The 23,792-nt window shown below is 34.4% G+C and overlaps 1 protein-coding gene and 1 pseudogene across 1 annotated transcript in view; one reads left to right on the plus strand and one right to left on the minus strand.

The window, feature by feature from the left end:
• Positions 1-23,792, plus strand: part of Pcdh15 (protocadherin related 15) — a 1,622,160-nt gene that overhangs the window by 21,390 nt on the left and 1,576,978 nt on the right. The gene's annotated exons all lie outside the window — the stretch shown is intronic.
• On the minus strand, positions 13,532-14,257 carry LOC101697547 (vesicle transport through interaction with t-SNAREs homolog 1B pseudogene; annotated as a pseudogene).

Below are 23,792 nucleotides of genomic sequence, written 5' to 3' on the forward strand. Positions count from 1 at the left end.
AAAAGAAAATAATTTGAACTAAGATCACTGGATTCTAGCCTCAGCTCCAACTTTTGAAAAACATTTCACTTGACAAATAATAATTCTATATGTTCATTTCATACAGCATGATGTTATGATACATGTATATATTGTGAAGTGATCAGATTAGTGTATACATATCAATATTTTGTGATGGAGCCATTTAAAGTCTACTCTGTTAACAATTTTGAGTTTATAGTACATAATTATTAACTGCTTTCATTATTTCTATTTTCTTTTTTGAGAAAAAGGTCTCACTATGTAGTCCAGGCTGTCCTCAAAGTAGCAGTGATTCTCCTGCCTTAGCCTCCTGAGTGCTGGGATTATAGGCATGCATGACCACACCAGGGCTACACTCTTTGTTTAATGTAGTAGATTTCTAGAAATTGTTCCTATTCTAACTGCACTGTTTACCTTTTGCCTAACACCTGCCCTCTCCCTCTGATTTCTTCAACTGTGTTTTTTTTCCTTTCTATGCTTAGATTATTTCACTTATCATAATATCCTCCAGCTTTGTCCATCTTGTTATGAATGGTAGAATTTCCTAGCTTAAGACTGATTAATATCCCATTGTGTATATATGCCACATTTTCTTTATTCATATATTCAATGGTAGACAATTAGGGTGTTTCCATGTTTGAATCTTTTGAATAATATCACAATGATTTTGAAGTTGCAGACATCTCTATAATATCCTGATATCAGTTCCTTTTGTTCTTGTTTTTGTTTTGGTACTGGGGATCGAACTCGGGACGTTGTGCTTGCAAGGCAGGCTGCAGAAATACTGAGCTAAATCCCCGGCTCAGTTCCTTTTGGATAGATAACTAGAAGTGAGATTACTGGATCTTATGGCAATTTTATTTTTAGGGTTTTTAAGAAAGTCCATAATGTTTTCCAAAATAGTATTAATAATTTATATTCCCAAAAGCAGTATATAAAAGTTCTCTTTTTTTACATGGGGCCAACCCTTATCTTTCATCTTTTTTGATAAGATCCATTCTAACACATGTGAAGTGATGTATCATTGTGGTTTTAATTTGCTTTTCTCTAATGATTAATAACACTGAACATTTTTCCCACATATCCACTGATCATTCATATTTCTTCTTTAAGATATAACTATTCAGGTCTTTTGCCTATTTTTAATATGGTTATTGTATTTGTTATGGAATTGAGTTCCTTACATATTTTCACTATTAACCTTTTAACAAATATATGCCTTGCAAATATATATCCTTAGTCTGTGAGTTGTCTTTTTCCCCTATTATTTCCTTTGCTGAACAGTTTTTGAATGTGATATAATCCTATTTAGCTATTTTTTTTTATCTACATAGTATCCTTTTTTGGATAATAACTAAGAAAGCATCACCCAGTTCGATATTGTTACTTATCTTTTTCATTTATTAGTTCTTTACACTTCATCTCAATTTTAATTTTTAAAATGCAAAACCTAATTTAAATTATCTCACATATTCTTTCAGACACTGACAAATTTTGATTTTATAAATACGTATTGTGAGGGGCAGGGAAAAGGAAAGAAGCAAAAGAAAATTATTGAAAGTACAAAGGGAAATTGGAAACAAAGCTTATGTATATGGGGGTGGAGTTGAAGGGAGGGCAGGGGAATGGGAAAAAACAAGAATCATGATATATCATGTGCAGGTACAAATTCTCAATGATGAATATGATCGTAAGGTATCCCTAAATGTACCAGTAAACTCAATAAAAATTAAAATAAATAAATAAATACATACATACATATTGTATTATTTAAGAATATGTTCTCTCTTGTAACTTGCATGGTGTCTTTAGGTGTGATTTTTACTCCTCTTAGCTAAAATTTCTTACTGAATTTAGGTGCATTAGACAACCATACAAATAGAACACTGTGGCAGTGACACAATTCTAGAAAACTGTTTAGTATGTGGGTTGTTGGTATCCCATAAACACTCAGAACATTAGATAGTATATCTCAAATCATTAGATATTTTGAATCTGGTGACATCATTGAGTCTTCAGCAAACATTGTCAAAGTAAATGTCTAATCACACCATTTGGAAAGTTGACTGCTGGATTCTGAATAGAACATTTTAAGCTCTTAAGTAAATACAACAAAAATTCTTAGCCCTTCATTGAGATAGTGTTGGGATTTGATATAGCTTGGTATATTTAATGAAAGTCTCAACAACTTGAAGTGACTTACACTTATCCTTTACCATCTACCAAAATGTTATTTTCCTGTGCTTTAGTACTCTCTGTAACCCAGATTGAAACTTAAAGTGACATAAAAACCAGTGAGTCAAAGCCAAGCTAAGTCATTAGAATAGCTTTTTCCCTTTTCTGTCAGCTGAGGATATGAATAATCACATGGAACCTAAGGGTATAAAACCTGTATCACAGTGAATAATGAATGATTTAGTTCTAATTAAGAAGGTTCTTTTAAAAAAGAACAAGTGTAATGGGCCCCTTATGCATAAATTAAAATTAGTTTGGAATCATGGTTTTGCTAAACAAATTTAAACTGCCTTTTTTCACTTCTAACAAGTCTCTGATAGTGACTAGATTGCCAGCTTTTAGATCTAAAATCTTCAAGGGATATTTTCTAATTAGAATACTTTGTTATTGGTCTTAAAGTTAGAGTTACACAATACACAGAAGTCTTCAATACAAAATATATCACTTTTGAAGATCAAATTCTATTTTGTCTACTACTTAAGGATAGTTTGATTTTTTTTGCTTCTTATAACTGTTTACAGAGCCATTTCTACTTGCTTTTGTATTACTGTTAACAATATATTATCTCGTGTTCATTTTCTAAATCTTATTTTCACAGAGTAGTGTTGTGTTCAGAGCACTTCTACTCAAGAAAACTGTGTAAAATAGCAAAATTATTTAAGTGAAAAGTGTTAGTTTAATTCATGAGTTATTTATTTGTTCTTATGCTTGGACATAGTACAATTAAGTGCTTTTGAGATTTTTGATAGATACAAACCTTGAACATACCTTGTTGTGAACAGTGTACATTTACCTTGAATATTTAATAAGAATATACAATATCTAATAGAAGATGCTTTCCTTTTGATATATAACTCCAATGGTTAAGTATACAGACATACAGAGGTGCCAACCCTGTCACCATTGGATGCGATTTTTGGTAGTTCTAATGCTAATGTCAAGATAGCACCACTTTTCTATACACCTGGTCACATGATTATTATAAGGGCCATGAGAATGTTAGAGGAGCAATGATGATACTTAGTTATGGATATAAGGACCAAGATTTGAAAGTATAATGCATGCCCTTTTCCATACTGCTTGTAATGCTGGAGCAAATGTTGTATTCCACATCTTTTTTTTTTTTTTTTTAGTATTGGGGATTGAACTCAGGTCCTTGCTCTTGCAGGGCAGGTGGCGGAACCACTATTCTACATCTCCTGCAATCTGGTATAGTGTAGTTTTTGCATAGTGCAATAAATGTACCTTGGTTAAAGTCATTAAAAATAGTGCAAGTAGCCATCCATGGTAGTACACACCTTTAATCCCAGCACTTGGGAGGCTGAGGCAGGAGGATCTACCCGAGTTTGAAGCCAGGCTGGATTACGTAGTGAGACCTGATCTCAAAAAAAAAAAAAAAGAAATCAAACTAAAAAAGTGTAAAGATCCTCCAACCTGTATTTATACATAGAAGAATTACAGCTTTATGCAATCAAGTCAGATTTCATTTTTTACCTTTTAAAATTGCCAAGTTACCCAAACATTGAAATAGCATATCTTCCCCATATTTAGAAATGCATTCATGAAAGTGATTTATTTTTAACTAGCAAATGAAAGTCAGGGAATGTTTTTGGAGAAAAGGAACTTTTTTCCTACTCCCAAGGCATAGTTCACATCTAGTTCTCTTGGCTCTACTGCTTCTTTCCTTCCCCTCCTTCCATTCCTTTTCTTCTTGCTCTGCCCTTTTTTTCCTCTACATCATTTTGCAACACGTATATTATATTAAAAGTTATCGGTACTTACTGTTTCTTTTCTGTGAACTTTGTGATTGTTTTTTATCAGGCTATAGCTTTTCTCTGTGTGTTTCTTTATTACTTTTACACAAACTCATCTTAATCTACAAACCCAAGGATTCTTTGAAGATTCAGGTCCTGGAAAAATTTCCATTTGACAAGTAGGTAATTTTGCTTAGACATATTATGAAACTCAAATTATAAGGCCTAAAATAAAATAAAATCTCTCTTGTTCTAAAACCTCTCTCACTATCTCACTTTTTCTTTTGTGTGTATTTTCTAACTTAATTCTCCTCTTCATCATTCATCTTCTTTTCAAGAAATCACATTCATTTATTTCTGCCTCTCTCTACCTTACATCCAGTCAATGAACATTTTCAGTAAACTCTGCAAAATTGTCTAAAAGCAACTTTTATCCCTGCTGTGTTAAATCAGCCCTGAGAAATGTTTCTTCTAGTTTGTTGAACACCATCTTAACAATTATTCTTTCACTCAGTATTCCTATTCACATCACTATCATAATTTATATAATATCTATCACGTATCTTTGTAGCCAGTGCCATTTTAATCCACTTAATTAACATATATTACTTGTCAGTCTTTCCAAGCTATTTTACAAAAAAAAAATCTAGTCTTGTATACGAGTCTGAATAATCTAGTCCAAACTGGCTTCTTCTGTCTCATGCATGTCTTGTTATTCCTATGTACCTTTCTCCTTACAATGACTTTTCACAAAACGCAAAATGACACCTGCTAGTGTGACTTTGATTACGACTTTTCCATAGAATTCTCTTTTGCCTCCTTTATACTCTCTTCCTACAGAATTCAATTCAAAAGCCATCACTAATGGAAAACCTTTGTGAATTTCTCTAGGTTGAATTCGTTACATTAGTTTGTGCTCCTACATCATTCTTTCACATCTTTTTCTAGTAGTTCTGCTTTGCATTGAAATTATCTTGTTTAGCTTGATCCTTCTAATATGCTGAAAGGTCTATTAAGGAAATAAATACCTACATTTCCCTTGTGAAGTTCTCACATATTGTACAATATAAGGCATGTCAAATTCTCCTAAATAGTTCACTGAATATCACTTAGTAAAACAATTGGAGGGCATAAAGGCAAAAAAGGCTAACATTTCTCTTGGATTACTCACAGATTTCAGATGAGGTGGTAAGCTACCATAAATATGGCTAAAATTATTTGATTCCCATTTACCAGAATTCCTAGGCATAGTCTGTTCGATAGGGCCAAGAAAACTGTAAAATAAACATAAATTGAAATACCTTGTGATAACATATCACCTGCATATTAATTGATATTGTATGTAAAATATCTAGAGTTTATTCAATTTTATATCTGAAATTTTAAGCATATTGATTAGCTACTAATCATATGCCCTTTTCTCCTGACCTGGGAACATCATTCTATTCTATTCTGTGGCTTCTATTCTTTATTTCTATGAATTTGACTATTTTAGATATCGTATATGACCAGAATCATGGTTTTTGTCTTCCTGTAACAAGTTATTTCACCTACCTTTATGTCCTCAACATTCACTCATCATGTTTCATATGGCACGACTTCCCTTTTTTAAAGTTGAATAACATTACATTGTACGGGTACACTACATTCTTTATCCATTTTCCATTAACATTTAAGTTGTTTCCACATCTTGATTATTGCCAAATGTGGGAACACTAATAATCTATATTTGAGGTCCTTATTCAATTTTTTGGATAAAGAATCAGAAGGTGGATTGTCACATCATATGATATTTCTGTTTATTTAATTTTGTAATTAGAATCTTCTTATACTTTTACATAGTAACCACAATATTTGACATCCTACTAGCTTCTCTCTCTTTCTCCCCCCGCTCCTTTCTTCCCCCTTGTCTCCTTTCGATACTAGTCATGCTAACAAGTGTGAGGTAATATTTCATTATGGTTTTGATTTGCATTTCCTTGATCATTAGTGGCATTGATCAGATTCCATACACATCTTCACTACTTATAAGGTATTCAAGTCATTATCTCATTTTTAATTGGATCACTAGTTATTTTTCCTGGTATTGAGTAGTTGGAATCCATATATATTTTGGAATTATCCCCTTACCAGATATGTACTTTGCATGTATTTTCTCCCATTCCTGAGGTTACCTTTTCAGTCTGTTGTTTCCTTTGCTATGCAGATTATTAGTTTGATGCACTCTTGTTAGTCTATTTTTGTTTTATTTCCTGTGTCTTTGAAGTATAAACTATATCTTCAGAAATATGTATTATCATGATCATAGGAATTAATTTGTTCCTGTCTTAGTTACTTTCTTGTCACTGAGACACAATATCCAACACCCATAACTCTAAAGATGGCAGGATTATTTTGGCTCACAGTTTGTAGAGGTTTCAATCCATAGTTGGCTGGCTACGAGGTGGGGCAGCAGGGCAGAAGGACATGGCAATTAGAAAGCAGAGACTGATAAAGGTTTTGGCAGGAGATTTACTCTTCCATTCCATGCACCAGTAACTTACCTCTTCCCAACAGGCTTCATCACAAGTCACATTTGGTCATAAACTGAACAGTAGGCTGATCCGATCATGCGGTCTATGCTCCCATAAACCAATTACCTCCAAAAAGTCGCATCTATGAGCACATGAGGCTGTGTGTGTGTGTGTGGGGGGGAAATCTAGATAAAAACTATACAGCCTCTTCCATATATTTAAAGGACTTTTGTTTGATTTTGTTTGTTTGACTCAATTATATAACTTGAAGTTTACAGTCAAACTTTAAAATCCTAATTACATAGTGCAAAAACCTGTTCAATAAAATAAATGGTGAAAGAAAATACTATTAATTCCAAATATACCTTACTTATATAAGACTTTTCACTTTGTAAATTTCTATCTCTTACTGTATTTTATAATAATCTTATGGGATAAATGACATGAATAATATTTTGTCTAACTTATATATGCAAAAAATGAGAGACAGATGTTAACTAACTCTTCTCGTATTACCAAACCACAGTGGAGCAGAGAAGAAACTTGAGTGATTACTTGGAATACTTCATGATTTTTCTAAAGCATAGTGGGACCTGGGAATTCAGTGTCATGCACAACCCTCTTTGGATATTTCTCAGCATATTGGTTCAGATTTTGTTAAAATAAACAAGTAAATAAACAACAACAACAAAATAGGATCAAGTTAAGTAAATCAGCATGCTTTGGAAATTTTAGGTTCTCAAAAAATTTACCAAAATTAAATAAAGTCTTATGTTGTTTTTCCTTTTTTTATTTTAAAATTTGTTATAATTTTTGGTTCTACATGATGGTATAATTAACAAATACCTGAGCCAGATTGTCATAATCACACATTATAATCACTACCATTTAAAATAATTAGATGAAGATTTGCCTAGGAATTAAATGTGTCTGTTCTTAAACCTTTTTACCTCTTGTAAATGCACTTGTAATTCCACCTCTTGATTTCTGTTGATTATGGATCTGAGGTTAACAATAATTCTTTTTCAATCTATTAAATAAACAGAGCAGATAATTTTTAAATTATTTAATTAGTAAAAGAATATAAAAGGATGCTAACTTCACACAAAATATCTTATTTCTATCTAAAATGAATTTGAAAGTTTCTGAAATGAGATTGGAAACTTTTACTTATTTTCCAAGTAATCAAAATAAGATGTCCTTTAGCTCACTCTAATATTACAGGAATGTGTAGATACAAATACTTACATTTTCAGGGTCTTTTGTATTTTCCAATCTGGAATGAATTTTCTACTTCTTTTTGAATTTTCTATTTTTGAAAGAGTCTGCGAGTTGGCACTAAGATGTAATAGAGCTCAAAATCAAGTCAATTTTTTGTTATATTGAAGTCATTTACATAAAAGTTTCACTTAAGTTTTCTAATTTATGGTGTACAATGTGATAATATGGTACACTTATACAATGGGTAATGATCATCAAATCAGCACTTTTAGCACTTTCATTCCTTTAAACCTTGATTTTAAATTTTTAATTAACACAAAATAAGTGAACATACTTAAGGTGTATGGTGTGCTATTTCCCCACATGGATGAACCCTGTATTGATCAAATCAGAGTAATTAGCATCTTCTCTTTATAATTTAGTGTTTAGAGGCTTTGAGCTCCACCCTTCTAGTCATTCATAATATCCTGTGACGGTTGTGAAAAGCAGTCTGGTCATTGTGCTGTAGAACATTAGGACTTATCCTTTCTTGCAAACTATGTTCTGTGCAGTTGTTTTTAACCTTGGCTGTGCTATTACCTAGGTCCTAGGAGCAGAGATTCATTATTAATTAGTCTGTGATGTCACCTGGGCATCAGATGTTTAAAATGTTTTCCAGTTTATCTTAAAATGCAGCTAATTTTAAAGACAACTGCTTTAGTATTTTATTATAAAGCTAAGTGTAAATGAATGTCATAATGTGCAAAACTTTAAAATTGGTGGCATTTTGATCACACAAAATTGTCTAGTGCAGATATAGCTTAAAAGGAAATAGAAAATTAAAAACAAGATTTTATATGACGTATATTAATATTTTGTCGGAATCAAGATCATTTTAAGAGAATTAAAAAGAAATAAAGGTCTTTGAAGGAATGTAGCTTGGTGGCAAAGCCCTGATTTAGCATGTGTGTGGCCCTAGGTTCTATCTCTATACCAAAAAAAAAAAAAAAAAGAACTTTTTAGATCTTTTTCATTTTATGTGATTTCTTTGAGACAGGGTCATTATGTAGTTCAGGCTGGCTTTAAACTCACTATCTAGCCAGGGCTGACCTCAAACTCATGACCGTGCTCCTGCCTCAGCCTATGGAGTGCTAGGATTACAGGCATGCTCACCTCACTACACTCAGGTTACATGATCACTATTCATGGTTAAAACAAATTCCAAAGAAGCTGAAAGATACTCTACCACACAAAATTATATTTGTATAATTTTTATGTTCAACATATTTCAGTGGATTTTGCTGACTAAAAGTCAATAATCCATGGATGATATATATGATAACTTCATTGCCAAGACTTTTATTAAGTGAGACAGCCCATTTGTAACAGAGCTAGAAATCATTGTTGTAATCAGAAGCAGACTTTTGAAGCTAGTGTTACTATGTGCATGCCTACTTTTTCTCTAACCTCCACATTATCTCAATTCAGTCCTGCAGAAGACTTTTCTGGTCACATCATTTATCCAGGGATGTATCATATATCTCAAGGGAAATATTAATTGTTTTCTTAAACTCCTGAAGTAAAAGACAAATTGAAATAATTTATATGTCAACATTGATTATGACACAATAACAATCATGATGGATAGTAAAAATTTTGTTTTGCTACAGTATAATTTATCGGGTTATATTTACTATTCACATAAAGATTTGATTAAATAGGAAATTATTTGTAATTGTAATTTTTGTAACATTGAAAACATCAAATACATTGCTCCATCTCAACTTCCTGCAGCCACATTTGCATAATTTTTATGTCTGAAAATTATTATTTGTAGTAATTGCTAGTTTTTCTTTTTGAGTTTTGTTCCACACTTCAGCATTTTCTGAAATAGTTTAACTTTTTCACAGTTGAAATGTTTAATATGTATTTTACTTTGTAGTTTCATTTTTTCCTTTTATTTTCTTGGAGTTTAACTTCAATAAAAAATATAATGTTTTTACATATTTTGCCACAAGGCAACTCAAAAATAGAACCTACATTATTACTCTATCCAAAAGAAAGTAAAAATTTGCTAAACCCATGTAGTGAACTCAATCATTTTAACAGTTATATATACACATACATACACATTTGTAAGGAGAATGGTTAATAGCATATATAAGTGGAAGTATATTTTCTAATAAATTTGCTCAGTATTTGCATTATATAAGTTAAGACAGTTACAGGAATGATGTATACTTGACAAAAATAGACAAAAGGTGATTTTCTGTTCCAGGCTCCTAACACATCCTTTTATATTTAGGACTCACAGTCTAAAAATATTTATGTGGTCCTCATGTCTAACATCTGATGTGTATGTTTCTTCCAATGAATACTAAATACGAGCCTAAAAAGAGTCCCAAATGAACTGTATGTTGTTGGTATCCAAATGACAGTCCAGCGATTCAGATATCTAGATTATACTAACTCCATTACGTAATGGAATCTAAGGATCGAATAAAGACCCTTGAGTAGTCATTTGCTTAATCTTAGTAGTTTTCATTGCTTTGGTGAAAAAATTTTCACATGCCTCTTCAATTTTAAGCAATCTTTTCCAATGGTCAGTAATTGACAACAAAATAATTCTGTTGTGTCACAAATAGCAAAACTATATATTTTATTAATATATGTTAAATATTCCCTTTCACTTATTTCCAGAGCTACAAAGTAAATTTCTTTTATATTTGAGAGCTGTAACTAATCTTTATCTCTTCTCCTCTGTTATGTGACTTCCCATTTCATTTTAAAAACTGAAATTATTGACTTTTTTCCTTGATACATAATTTATACATATTTGCTTCACTGAGTATAGAAAGACAACAGGAAAAAATTGAAGAGCATTTATTGCAGAAAAAGTTCAACTTTATTTTAGAAGAACATTAGCTGAGAACATTTCAATCTTCCTAAACATTACAACCCTCTGATCGACATATATTTTGTAAAAGAAATCCTACCTTACTATCTTTTACAATGTGACTCTGTTTTCTTTTCATATACTCTGAACACATATTTTGGTTAATGTTATTTTAAAAGCCTAGATTTCATTTTTTAGCATCCCATTCCTAGCAATTATAAAGTTGGATATGGAGATTTATTTCAATTATTGACTTCTAAGGCATAGTTGAAATTAATATCTTCATAATTAAAATTAACTACACATTCAAGTTTCTTTTTTTAGAATGCATTTCTAGAAGTATCAGGATTTGACATATTTTGAATACCCTCCAGAAAATGTTCTGTTTGTTTGGTTTTATATATGTTTTGCTTCATAAAGCATAAATTACATTTCATAAGAAATAAAAATGAAATTAGATAAAGCAACAGATATAAACCTTACTTAAATACTTGACATAATTTTAAAGGTATTTAAAAAAAATCACGTTAAATTCCCATCAAGTTTGTGCCTAATATCATTGTAGAAAAAGAGCTTCAAATCAAAGTATTAAAATTTCCAGGTAGTGTTGGGGTGCATGTAAGTTTTCAGCAGAAATCTCATAGTATAATCAAACATGAAAACTTGAGAAATATGTGATAAGGATTTTGGCATCCCATAGGGAAACTGCATGGGGAGAGTCTAGCAATTCTGTGTTAGGAGAAGTGGGTACAGGTGACAGCACTTATCCTAAAGAGGTAGATAGAGAAGTCAGCACAATGTACACACAGAGAAGGCTGGGAACAAAGGACACAGGCAACATCTATAACTTCGAGTCAAGGAACATAGTCAATACAAGTAATTTGACAGGAGAAGGGAGCGAGAAGCACAACTTCCCAAACTCCTGCTTCTTTTGCCTTCCAATCTGTTGCTAGTGCTTTCATTTGGTGAACCCAACTCCCACTTCAAGAGAGCTTGGAAAATAGTCCACTATGTGTTTGTCCTCCTGCGTGCAAAAAGTGAGTTTGAGAGAGAATGGTTGGACTTGGAGGGCAAACGAAAGATACTCAATACTATAAGAAATTGCCCCCAAAGCATATATTTATTTATGTAGTTATGTATTTATTTATTTAGGTTAAGCTAACAGTAGAATTTATTTTCCTACTTGAAATCATATATATATATATATATTAAATGACTTTTGTCATTATGGCTATCTCTTAAGTGAAATCTTGAAAATCCTGTACATAGCTAGAACTCAATGTCTAGGGATAATAAAACTCAGTGTCTATGAATACAAGTTTAACATGTGTACATGTCTCTACTATGTGTATACATATATAGTATTTATGGGTACTATATATCTAATATATTAATACATTACAATATATTAATACATTAATAATATATTAATCTAATATATCTAATACACTATACAAACTATGTATATTAGAAATGTAAATCATATTACTACCTAATAAATATACATAAACTAAGGACATATAAAGAGTATTATTTTTTTTTATTTTGCAGTATAACTCAGTTATGAAAAAAAAGCTCAGTTTGACAACTTTTGTTAGATGAAAATTGAACACCTAACTCTCATACATTATTGTAAATTTGTTATGCATGAAAAAATGGGATCGTGCTTCTTTAAAACCGGCTCTTACTGCGATCTTTATCTATGTATTTCTCCTTACTTTTCCCCACAAACTCACACATTTTTCAGGTGAAATTTTTCAGAAAGAAAAGCAAAAGTTGATTACAAAGAAAATTTCTTCAAACATTGAAATTAATTTTAGTCAATTAATATTCTTTATTAACTTCTTGCTTTTATCCTTACGGAAATGAAACGTGAGCAATGACAAAGGCTGTTACAATTTAACTCTTTTATGAAGTAATACATGTGCTGTACCAAACAGATAAATCTCTAGAAAGAAAACTGTTTCCTATGTTTTTAACGTTTTAAAGGGAAATTAAGTGTTACTACTAAGTGACTGTATTAAATAAAGCAACTGAACCTCTTCGTGAGGTTTTGTTACTTTATTCCTCTATTTCTAACAGTTTTCCTTGTGTTATTAGAGGAAAACCTTATATTTACTTTCACCAGTTTTTTTTCCTGTTTAGCTCCTCTATACTTCCCTGAGCTTCATTTTCCAAAAATTAAAAGGTAGGAAAGACTTGGTAATATTAGGAGTCTTATTTGCTTCTCTTCTTTGATCTTCCTTGAATTTTCTCACATGGCACATGCTCCTATCTAAATAAAATTAGAAATTGAAATTAGACTAAACTGCCCTTAATTTAGGACAGAAGTAGTCTTGTGGGTTTTCTTTTGTGTACGAGTTTTTAAAATTTTAATTTTATAATTCTATACAAAGCATCATCAATTGAATGGGTGAATCTATAATATTTGGTGACTGAATTCTTAGAAGCTTTCTGCAGCAGATCTCTTCGGGAATAGGTAATTTATAAATCTATGGTATTACACCATTCAAATAAGTAAAATGGCCTCAGCTGTTTGCAGCTTCTGTTCTTTTATTCTTACACTATTGTTGTCATTGTTATAACTATCTACTAGGTAATAAAACAAACAAAGAACCAAAAAGCCTCAGGTCTGCATTTGCTTGTAAGGTGCCAGAGGCCCATGACAAAGCCAGATCAAGTAACAGAGAGCCTACTACTCTGAAACTGTTAAGTGTTTCAGAATGGAAAATCCAAGTTGCTCTGTCCATTAGAAATAATCAGGCTATATTAATCTTTCCTACCCGTTCACGTAACAGTTTATATATATATATATATATATATTTTTAATCTGAAGAAATCATAAACATTTATTACCTTTGTATATCATACTGGTCTTGTTGCTCTTCCTTCACATTTACATGGTTCTGTCTGGCCCCCATCTTCCCAAGTCTGGCTACACGGTGCATCCTCGAACTGTTAGCCCACAGCAGCAACATGCTTGTTCCACATCCTCCGTAACACCATTCATCCGCAGGGTCAAGGTTCTGGTCCACAAAGCCCTTCGTAGAGGAAGTTCAATGCTTGCAAAAGAACTTGTAATAAACCAGGCCTCCCAGGATGACAAACTCCAGTAAGATGACAATGGAAAGCAGCAGCTTTTCGGGACATTGAACGGAGAATCTTTCAACTTTGGCTCAAGTTTTCACTTGTGTTTACCAGTCTGCTTTTGGTGCGTTCCAGCTGGTCTCGCTGTTCCCCCAGCTCTTCTATAATTTCTGAGCCAATCTGGTCAGTCTCTGTGGCAATCCGATGAGACCGCTCATTACTCTGGGTGGCCCTGTTGAGGCTTTCAGTGCCTTGAAGAAGCAGTGCCCTCTGAGACTGTAGCCGATTCATATGCTCATTCTCCACAATATATGTGCCATACTTCATTTCTCCTCGGCCCCCAGGTATGGCTGTCAAAGGTGTGGTTCTCACCTCCCAATGCAGTTTGGCAAAGTCCTTCCGGTAGTTTCGCAGCTTAGACATCATGGGGTTACGGAAAGACAGGGGTGCATACCATAGTTCCTTCTCCATCTCTGCCAGCGTTTCATTTGCTTCCTGCTGCTTTTCATCAAAATCTCTGATCAACTTCTCCTTGGTCCGGTCCCGGCGGTCCCCAGCAGCCGTTCGGGCACCCCCAGTTGGTTTTCATGGAGGCCTCGGAAGATCTCGTGCAGCTTCTCAAAATGCTCCGAGGAGGCGGCAGAGGCGGCCGTGGCGCAGCCGTCAAGACTCTGGACGCTGGACCCCTTCCTCGGCCAGCGGTCAGCCGCCCAGCCCCGAAGCCATCATGACCACTGCAGCGCCGCTGCCTCCCCGAACGAGGCGCTTCCGGGGTCGCGGCGCTGTCTTTGGACTACATTTTTGTATATTTAGCACTTGCCCAGGAATTGTCAGAGTTGAAGTTTATCTTTTGCTATTTTGCTTCTTTTTTTTTCTCTCGTTTTTTAATGACTGGCATCTTTTCAGTTCAATTTGACAAGCTTGTACTGGGTGCCTGCTGTTCAGATACTCTGCCAGATCTAGGCCTCAAGGAACTACAAAGCTGCAAATGACTATCAATAAATTTTTTGAAGAAAACATAAAATAGAATAAAAATCTTCAAATCTCAATAAGCTTCTTTTTAAAGTAAATAGAGGTAAATGATCTTTTCTTAAACTTTTCAAAACTTTTCAAAAACTACCACAGCAAAAATGTATTCTTTAAAGTTGTTAAAACTGAGATGCCTCCCTTTTCTTTTAATCTTCACAAATTTTTTCTGTTGTTCACTCTATAAAATTTTGATGCATTGGAATTTAAATGATCAGGATTATTTCTGAAGGTTCAAACTAATGAAATATCATAGAAACAGGGTAGACAATAGGTCCATACGATGGTGAGAATATGCCACTTAACAGAACCAGTGACTAAAGGGGGATAATTAACATCTCAAAACCAAAGCCTGATGTTACTACTAATAATAAGAAGTACAGTGACTTAGAACCTACTCAAATAACTAAAAGTCCTTAACATGAATATTATCATCAGTAATGCTTATTTTAAATAGAATACAAACATCACAATTGAGGTTTTGCTTGAAAAATTATATAACCTGAATCTTTATATATGGATTGTGATTATATTCCATTATTCTTATTATTAAAAAATGCTTATGTCCAATATGCAATATGTTTAAATAAAATATGTATGTAGTCAATCCTTCCCATATAGTTTTTTTCCTTGCTAAAAATACAAGAAATAGTTGTGCACTTAAGTAAGTCTTTAGGAAAACACCCAGAAGGCATAGAAACAAATTTTATTTAAACACAAAAAAAGTTTCTTACTATAATTATTGTAATTGTACTTTGCTCCTAACTTAATTTGGTGCTGTAGGTTAAATTCTAATTTTCCTTGTTAAAAATGAAAGCAAATATTCTTGGTATAAGTCTCTTTAAATCTTTTATTCAATAAGGATATGTATACTTCCAAGTTTATTATAAGTGAAGTTATAACAGAGGAAGCCCAATAATTTTGATATGTAAATATTTAATCAAAGCATATCACTCCTTAGTAATAACAACAAAACATATTTTCTGTAATATAGCATATTAGTAATGGACATTTATAAATGCATCCAACTACATGTCTAATCAACTTAAAACATATTTTGTAATACTGAAACTTAGTTACACAAATGCAATGGTAATTAATTTAGTTAAAGATTTTTTGGACACATTTGCCATTTTCTCTAATTAAGAGGATTAGTAATATTAACATTTAATGCTACTTTATATTTTCAAAGGGCTTAGCACATTAATGACTATAAATTTCCCTGGTTTTGCTGCAATTATCATCCTCAATTTTATAAGTAAGGGAATTTTTAGAAAAAAATTCTTTAAGTGCTTGGAAATGATTTTTGAATCCACTGGGTTTCAGTAAATTCTGTATGGATTAATATTAGAGTTCAAGAATTTTTAATCAGTTAAATGAAAATTCAAAAATCACCTTGGCACTCGTGAGTTGTATAATTTTGTGTTACTTTGGCTTCTATTTTCAATTGGAAGAGTGGAATAGCATAGTGCCAGGAACATGTAGCTTGTGTTCATCCCAGGAAGCCTAGGTGTTCGAATTTAGTCTCTAATCAAATTATGTAAAGAGTGTTAAAGAATGTGTGGGGTTCCCAACAAATTAAATAAGAGTCTAAAAATAGCTTAGCCATTTATGAGTCACATACTTTCCAGGGAGTTACTTTGGCATTTGTTCTATATCTGTTAGATGGGTATCATCATGGAGCCCATGACATGAATTTATGTGCTAATTGAATGAATTAATCCTTTTAGCACAACATTAGGAACATGGAAATCATTTGACAAATTTGAATACTACTATTTTGATGATGGTAATAATGATAATTACCGAGATTATGCTAAGTTTTGACATATAAATGGGATGTCAATAGAAGACTTTTCTATTTAGGCCAAAATATGGGATCCATGCTATATAGAGACCTCAGAAATGAGTAGCAGAGCAAGATGAGAAGTTGATTGGCAAAACAGTAAACATGAGATGTTTTTTAGTAGAAAAAACTATTCCAAGAGAAAGGAAAGTGGGGCAATGGAAGTGTGGTATCTAGTGAAAGACTTTAAAGGAAGAGATATTTACAAGTCTAAATTCTGAGAGTCTATAACCACGGATAATTTGTTGCTGTTATACAAATGATTATTTACTCTAGTATATTAATTAATCTTCTTCGGAGGAACAGAATCAATAGAAAATATATGTATAAGGGAACTTATTAGGTGGGTTTACTGGATGAGAGATTGGAGAGACAATATTGGCCTTTTGCATGCTGAGATAGTAGTGGATCCAGTAACTGCTCAGCCCATGAAGATGGAAACCATAGAAAAAGAGGCATCAAGACTGCAGCACCTGATGAATGGTGAAGGCCTAGAAGCTAACTGCAAAATTACTGATGTGAGTGTTTAACCAGGAAGTTTGAAGAAACTGGAGACCTGAGTTTGAAGTCTAAAGGTGTCAGTGTCATAGGACATACCTTCTTTTTCTTTTTTTATTAAATTCTTTTATTGGTACATTGTAGGTATATAACACAATTACATTTCTCATTGGGAATTGTACCTTTACATAATGCATCTTGGTTCTCATTTTTTTTTCCCATTCCTAGCCCTCCCCTCATGCCCTCCACCCTTCTCTATTTACAAAGACTTTATTTCCAATTTTTCCATTTCTCATCATTTTTCCTTTCCTTTCTTTTCTTTCCCCTGCCCCTCCCACTACCCCTACCCCTTTGGACCTTTTCTTCCTATTTTACATTATCGATTATTCATTCTAATCATTGGTACATTTTAGGTATACAATATAATGACATTCATCATTGGAAATTTGCACCTTTACATAATCTCTCTTGGTTCCTTTTTTTCACCCTTGCCCAGCCCTCCCTTCAACCCCTCCATTCCTCCCTATTTACAAAGATTTTGTTCCTATTTTTCCATTTTCTCATATTAATCCCATTCCCTTCTATTCTTTCCCCTAGCCCTCCCATTTCCTTCCCCTTTGGCCCTTTTCTTCCTATTTCACAATACCTATTACACATTTAGTCCTTATTTACACTTTCAGTTTCTCACAGCAGAGAAACTATTCGGTATTTATTCATGTGTGTCCTATTTATTTCACTTAAGAGTATCGCCTGAATGTGCATCCACTTAGCTATAAATGTCTCTAATTTCTCATTATTTATGGCTGAGTAGTACTCCATTTTTTAAAAAACCACATTTTCTTTATCCAGTCTCCAGTTGATGGGCATTTGGGCTGTTTCCAAGTTTTAGCTATTCAAACTGTGCTGCTATGAACATGGGGACATACCGTCTTAAGAAGACTGAAGCTCTTCAAAATGAGACATTTCCTTATTCTTTCCCTTTTTTATCCCATCTACTTGTATAAGCCCATTGGTAGGTGCCACTCATAACTAATTTGGGTATCCTTCTCAGTTTGCTGGTCTACATGTCAGTCATCTCCAGACATATTAAGAACTGTGCTTTTCTAATCTGCTAGGTATTTCTTACTCCAATCCCTCAACATATCACAATTAATGGTCACAGTCTGCCCTTTGTCAGCTTGATAGCCAGACACATGCCATGCTTAATCTCCACATGCACTAACAAGTTCATGATTCTACGTAATAATGATACAACTGTCTTGCATATAAATGAAAACACATTAATTTTCTTAAAATAGAAGCCAATTTATTTTTTCTTTTAGCACATGTGCTGCTGAAGTGAGCACCCAAATTTTTTTTATTTGAGTGATGCTTATTTTATCCTGAGAGTCTATAATTTAAATATAATGTAGATTTCACAATACCTATATACAATGTCAACATATCAATGTTATGTTTAAAGAAAATAAAATATCTGCTTACTATATGTTTATATATGCACAAGCATATTAACAAAATTAGTAAAAAATATGACAATTACAATCTTCTTTTCTGTAGTTGGTTACATGGTTAGATGGTATGTAAAACTACCTTCTACTCTGATTCTGTATTCCCTTGACTTTCAGTAAGCACCTCAGTGGGTCTCGGTTCTTTACTTGGTGTGGTGTACCATAACTCTACTTCTGAAGTTTCTAAGCCATTTATCATCCTGCCTGAAATAGGTTGTATTTTCTCATTGACATTAAAAACAGGGTAGGGAGGCACCCTAAGGAAGCTTTTGTATTCCAAACACATTCTTTCTTATCTCATTGTGAGTATCCGTCATATTTCCCCTCCGTAATCTGGAGCAATCACAACAACCATCAGCATAACTACCTTTTTATCCTGTTGATTCAGAGGCATGAGTGGTCCAAACTGGATAGGGAGAAGTCTTAGCTTCTAGTTCAGTGGAATCATGGTTGTGCCTCCTGGTGCAGGCCTTCCACTTCTGGAACTAAGATTTTTAGGCTAGCAGAGCCTAAGGTCACAAAAATAGGAATCAAAAATTTGATAGTGGGTCACTCAGGGTAATGTTGACTGGGAGTATTCCCGTTTTTCTTCCTTGATTCCTGAACCCATAAATTTGGGCTACTAGAGAGAGTAAACCATATATCGGACACTGGTTCTGAGCATATTAAGCCTTCTGGAGAACTTTGTCCTAACCTAAAATATATTACCACCCAGCTGTCACAATAATTGCATATTCCAAAGGTCAGTAAATTTATAAATCCAGCTGCTTCTGAATGATGGGAAATAATAAAACTAATAGATTCTATGAGCATGAGCCCACTACTACACATCATGTTCATGAAGTGCATTCTTTGATAAGAAGCAATGTTGTGTGGAGTGCCATGATTTTGAATGAGACAATCAAGTCCATGATAGCTTGGGCATTCAGCAGTGACTATAGCCAGGTCAGCCTTCTTGAACTGAAGTCCATGTTTCTGAGCCCATGGATAACCTCCATCTCTGCCAATATGGCCACTTTGTTCATGAGCCAATTGGGCACAGACAGAGGTGGCTGAGGAAAAAGTATGACAGCTATTCACAGAATAGGTCATCCTATCAACTTGATTATTGTTCTAAAGTCCATTTCTGCTGAGGTTACCTATTGATTAATATTTACACAGTACACAAATATTTTCACATCTTTCACATATATGGAGAGGTCTACGCACCTCTCTTTCTAAATGGCTTTGTCACCAATTTTTCAGCCATTTTTCTTCCAAATCCTTGACTATGCGGCCAGACCATTGTCTAAAGCCTATAGATCAGTATATAGACACACATCTGACCATTTAACAATCTAGCTATATATTCAACCAGGAGCATGGCCCAAAATTCTGCCCATTGAGAAGAACCATCTTCACCACTGTCCTTTAGGGATGCCCTTCAAAGGAGCCATAGTGTTACAGCTATCCATCTTTAGGTGATGCCTGCATAAATTGCCAAATACTGTGCAAACCAGGCCCTGTCTTCTCTTCCTCTTTTAACTGGTATAATAGCATACCCCATAAGGCCATAGGCGCATGGTTAGAAATAGAAGGTAGTATATCAAGTATATAGGAAGCATATACTTTTGGGTCATTTCTTCATGTAACTTACTCATACCTTCACTACCTATTTGAACCCGATCACTCATATGTCACTTCTATTTGATCATGGACTTTTGCTGTGTGCAACCTCCATTATGACTGAGTAAATAAAATACCACACAGTTCATGACGAGCAACTTATGTCCTATGGTAATGTGGTGTCCACGGTCAGCATTTAGTTTTTATTAAAGCCTGATAGCAGGGCAGGGGCTTTTTCTCAAAGAGAGAGTAGATGTTGGCAGATAATGATAGCATCTCAGTCCCAAATACTAGGAGTTTCTGTTTTGATTCTCTAGAAATCTGCCACAGGCTCCACACAGCATCCTTATCTGCCACTGACACCTCATGTACCTTTTGATCTGCTGGATCATGTAGAGAACAGGGAAAGGGGATGTTTCCAGAATCCCTGCTGTGAATCCTGGTCTCCTGTGAGCCATGACAGCACAAGGTGAATTAAAGCATAAAAACAGGAAATGAGACTGTGAAGAAGCTGGGTTCTAGGCCTGATCAATGCTGCTCTGGGCAGCAAAGATGAAGGGACCCTGAGCTTGCCACTATTTATTGGGTTCATAAGGAATAACACATGACACAGAGGGTGTCAGTAATCCTAGGATGATGAGAATCTTATAATCAGAGGAAGTATCAGATGTCTCAGAGGATGGCAGTAATACTAAATTGACAAGGATCTTATGCTGATAAGGATCTTAGGTTGATGAGGAGCTTATGTTAATTAGGATGGTAAAATGAACAAAGACATCCTTACAATAGTAGGTGGGATGAGTTAAATTGGTAAGGAATTTGTCCCTCCCCAGGTGAAACCTTTCTCTTACTACTCACTCCTTGAGGAATCAGGATGTCTTCAGTTGATGTAATCTTGCCCTTGAGTGTCACAGCATCATGGGACCAGTGAGTTCTCAGCTGCTACTGGGGGCCAAAATGGAGTTATGTTTCAGCATGTCATAGCTGGCCTGTAGGCAAGAAGATCAGGCCTAATCATAACTTAATTGTGAAATGATTTTTCTTCAAATTATGTAGAATGGTTCCTGACAGGTTCATATGGCCCAAGGGGCAAAGCAGCCTGAAAAACAATCTTGAATTGCTCCAGACCCTTCTCTTGTTCTGAATGGGGTTCACTCAAAACTCATAGCTTTCTGTGTCATTTGGTAAATGGGCCAGAGTAACACACCCATATGAGATATGTGTTGCATCCAAAATCAAAATAAGATAGGTGTTGTGCATTCTCTTTAGTTGTAGGACAAGCCAGAAGCACTGATTTATCCTCTACCTTAGGAGGGATATTGGTGGACATTCTATACCACTGGACTCCTAGAAATTGTACTGAGGTAGAGAGATTTTAAATATTTGGATTTATTTCTTGTCCTCTGATATGCAATAAATCCACCTTACTCACTTGGTTTTATCAGCATTAATTTAATGGAGCATCATGGTACCTTGTGGAAGAGTAGGATGATCAAGATTGCTCCAAACTAAGCCATGACACAAGGCTGGAAAGTTGATACACCCCTGAAGCAGTATAGTAAAAATGTATTGCTGGTATTGCCTCCTGAAACTAAGTTGATTCTGATAGGCCTTATTGATAGGTATGAAGGAAAACGCATTTGCCAAATCAATAGCTGTATACCAAATACTAGGTGATGTGTTAATTAGCTGAAGCAAGAAAACTACATGTGTTACAGCAGCTGCAATTGAGTTGTAATTGATGATTTTAATTCATCATCTTCCTCCAAGATCCATCCATCTTCAGCACAGGTCAAATGTTAATGTGTTAAATGGGAATGTAGAGGCAACCACTACTCTAGTATATTTCAGGTCCTCAACAATGGCAATCAACCTCTGCAATTCCTCCAGCAACATGTTATTGTTTTTGATTCACTATTTTCCCAGGTACGGGCAACTCTAATGGCTTTCATTTTGTCTTTTCTGCCAAATAGCCTTCACTGCATGTTAGGGAATCAATTTAGGTATTGTGTCAATTATTAAGTATATTTATTACAGTTATGCAATCTGTTGCTGGGGAAATGACCACAGAATGGGTTCAGACCATGGCTAAAACAGCAGTTATCATCTGACTTCTTTCAGACTCTACCCTTTCTAGAAAGCCACAATGACATTTTGGATCTTCCAGAATCAGCCATAGTTCAGAACCAGTGCCTAGTATTTCCCAAAATCTCTGAATCTTTCTTTTCCTCCAATGTCTGGTATCCTGGTAAAAGGCCTTAAATACCTTTGTATTACAGATGGGAAAATATTAACAGTATAAATTTTTGATAGTGCACCAGTATTCTCCTTTAAGAGGACCATGCCTCCCCTTCCTTCAATAAATTTTGGGCTCAAAAATTGGCTCAAGTCTGGGAATTGATTGAAGGAGTACAATTTTCTGGTGCTATAATTTGAGATAGGTTTTGATTAATCCTGAAAATTTTTCTGCTCACATAAATCTATTAAAATTTAGTAGGCTTCTTATCTATTTCATGTTCAAGAACACCATGATTGTTAGTCAACACCATAGGTCTACATGTGTGAGACTATTCTGATAAATGCTTTACCTCTGCTGCCCATTTTAGTGAGTAATCCCACATAGCTTTTGGCATTTCAATGCTGCCACTTGGCATTTGGCCCCTGCCACTCCAGGATCCATTTATACCTTTAGATTTCCCAATTGAGTGACTGCATTCTCCATTGGAAATTCTGGCATACAGAGAGCAATGACAGAGCACATCAAGAATGTTGCTGTTCTGATGATAAATCTCTTTTTCTCAAGGTATCAGTGTCAGGCATCCATTTTAGGGTCCTTGCCAGTATGGAGGACTAAGTTTTACTTGACAAATCTATTCTAGTATTTCCATTTCTCCAACACTTTGAATGCCTTCACTAGGAATAAACCAAGAAATATAAGCCATCTTCACCTTACAGTGGGCTATCTTTGGATTATTTCAGCCAACCAATCAAATAAACAATTAGCACCCCTTTTTTTTTTAACTCTAGGAGCTGTCATATTAAATCTGCCATCTATGCTTACTGAGCCTATATCAAGCTGTTAAGCCTGATCCATGCTATGTTAATTCCACCATTGTCACATATTCTTAAAATTCATTTTCATACTTGATCCCCACACTGCTGCCTGTGAGAATTAGAAAACTCAAGAAGTTCTCTAGGACTGTAGTGCACTTTCTTGTGGCTCCCACCATGCATGGTGCATGTCATCTTTAGTAGCTTTCTGGGATTTGATCCTGTTTATAAGCCTACAAGCAAAAGTGGGTGGTAAGGGTGGGTTCTGAGGGAATTGGCATTGCCTTGCTAAATAATGCATCAGGAAAAGTCATTACTATTTCTGTAGGCAACACAAGGGTGACACTGCCAATAACTGTGGGGATGTCTCTTCCTCTGATATGATAATCTTATCAGAATTTAGGACTTCAATGATCCAAGACTTGTCAAGTTCCTCCTCCAAATTTCGATGCCAATTTATGGGTTTACATTCATTTTCAATCAGTGCCCTCACTTTCACTTTAACTGTAGGTAACTTTTGAAGCTGAAAGCCAACTCGTAATGTAATTTAGC

Source organism: Heterocephalus glaber, unplaced genomic scaffold (genome assembly GCF_053883595.1).
Source record: "Heterocephalus glaber isolate CG9 unplaced genomic scaffold, H.glaber_assembly_v1.0 deba00001497, whole genome shotgun sequence".
Taxonomy (NCBI): Eukaryota; Metazoa; Chordata; class Mammalia; order Rodentia; family Bathyergidae; genus Heterocephalus; species Heterocephalus glaber.